Below are 1,915 nucleotides of genomic sequence, written 5' to 3'. Positions count from 1 at the left end.
TGAATCAATCATAAGCTCTATATGAATTCAAAATACCAATCATTTTCTTTCAATTAGTAAGGAACATATTTTCTGCAGATGCAGCAATTCACTCATCAGTCTCTGCAATTTTGGTTGCTACCCTTCAGTTCACTAAGGTTACTATATGAAAAACTAGAAAAGTGTTTCCATTTACTGCTTTTGAGTAATTTTCTAAATTCCTGCACAGTCCTGCTCCTTGGACATCCCCTGATGACACAGGTTTAAAGCAATATTCTTCTCTCCTCATCTTTTTTTACAGCATTCCTTCTGCACTGTGTTTTCAAACAGAAGTACCCTCCTATGGAGAAATGGGGCTTCATTTTTGCTTTTGTCCAATCCATGAGAAGTGAAAGAAAGATTTATTTTTGGAAACATACTCATGGGCTCTGGATCGGAGTCTTGATAGCTTTTAGTTTTGAAAACTGAATTTTATTGATTCTTCAAAAGAAAAATTGTAAATTAATTTAGGAGATTTACACCACCAACTAAGGATGAGCCTGTCTCATAAACACTGTGGTCCTAATCCAACAGAACACTACAGGGCACCCATAATTACCTGATGACTGTATTCAGATTTAAGTGTTTTACTCATAATATTGCAGTCAACTGCTAGAGTGTAAACTAAAAGCTAAGTCAAGTCTCTTTGATATCTGAGCCCTGCTTTAAAGCAGCAAATGGCTACTGCAGCTGGTATTCCAATATTTTCATCAATCCCAAACTAAAGGTACTGCCTCCAAATCAGCAAAGCATGCTCAAGCTGATGTCAACTCAGGTAATAAGACCTACCGAAGGAATTCAGATTTCTGAATCTGTTCTTTCTTTTTTGCTCTAGAATGACTACTTTCAGTGGATTTAAGCCTCCATTCCTTGCTGATATGAGATCATACTTGATAGGTTTCCAATGCTTTTTGACTTGGTGTTAAATTAATGCTGTGACCCTGAGCCATGACCTTTCTGGTACACTATGGTCCCTATTGCAGCTATAGAACCTCTGAAAAGACCATGTACTATAATAATTATTTTGGGCATCTCTACATTCAACAGGCTGTGATACCTCTAACTGCAAAGGCAAAATCACGTGCATCTTCTCACTGCATCAGGAAGGACTCTCTGGTGCCTCCACTATTTTGTTCATCCCCAGAACAAACTGGTGCACATTGATTGCACCTGCCCTGCCTCATCAGCACTGATGTCAATACTCAAAGCTGGATCATAAACATTTACCACTGTCTTCAATTGCCTAAAAATTGGTAGCTTTGCAGAAAATCAAACCATGCCTTTCATGAAAGGAGGAGCCTGTAAATGATCCCTTATTCCTGGCAACATGCAGAACTAGAAAAATAAAAGACGACTGGCCTGTATATCCCTAATCCCATAAATATTTACACACACTCTCCAGTGCCTGTAGTGCACGCAGTCCCACTGAATCCAACAGGACTACTCGTGGCCCTTCGTTCAGCGCCAGGGTGAATTTCGTACGTCCTGCAGCCTCCTCCCAGCCGGCAGCTATTCACCCCCGCTCCAGGATCCCTCGGTCGACGTGTCGCGTGTGAGGCACGCTGGTGTGGGGAGCCTGGAGAGGTTACACTCACGAGGAAACCCCCGGCTGCCTGCCATGGACGTGGGGAGCGCAGGGACGGGACCGTTCTCCTCCCGGGAACACCACGTTCCACTCGAGCTCCCCCGGTCACTGAGGGATGCCCTGTATGTCCCGTCCCGGGCTGCTCCCCACGGACAGCCCCAGCTGCCCACGGCCCCGCAACCCGGGAACCCCGCGGTCCCGCGGGGCGCGGCGGGACGGGGTGCGACGCCCCCAGCCCCATCCGCCGGCGGGACCCCGAGCCCCCCCCCCGCCGGCCGGCCCGCCCCGGCCGCGGCCCCTTCCCCGGGGCGG

The sequence above is a fragment of the Corvus kubaryi genome, unplaced genomic scaffold (assembly GCF_017639235.1).
Source record: "Corvus kubaryi isolate FWS band 111438036 unplaced genomic scaffold, C.kubaryi_AGA036_p1.0 132, whole genome shotgun sequence".
In the NCBI taxonomy this organism is placed as follows: Eukaryota; Metazoa; Chordata; class Aves; order Passeriformes; family Corvidae; genus Corvus; species Corvus kubaryi.
This window is presented reverse-complemented; position numbering follows the sequence as displayed.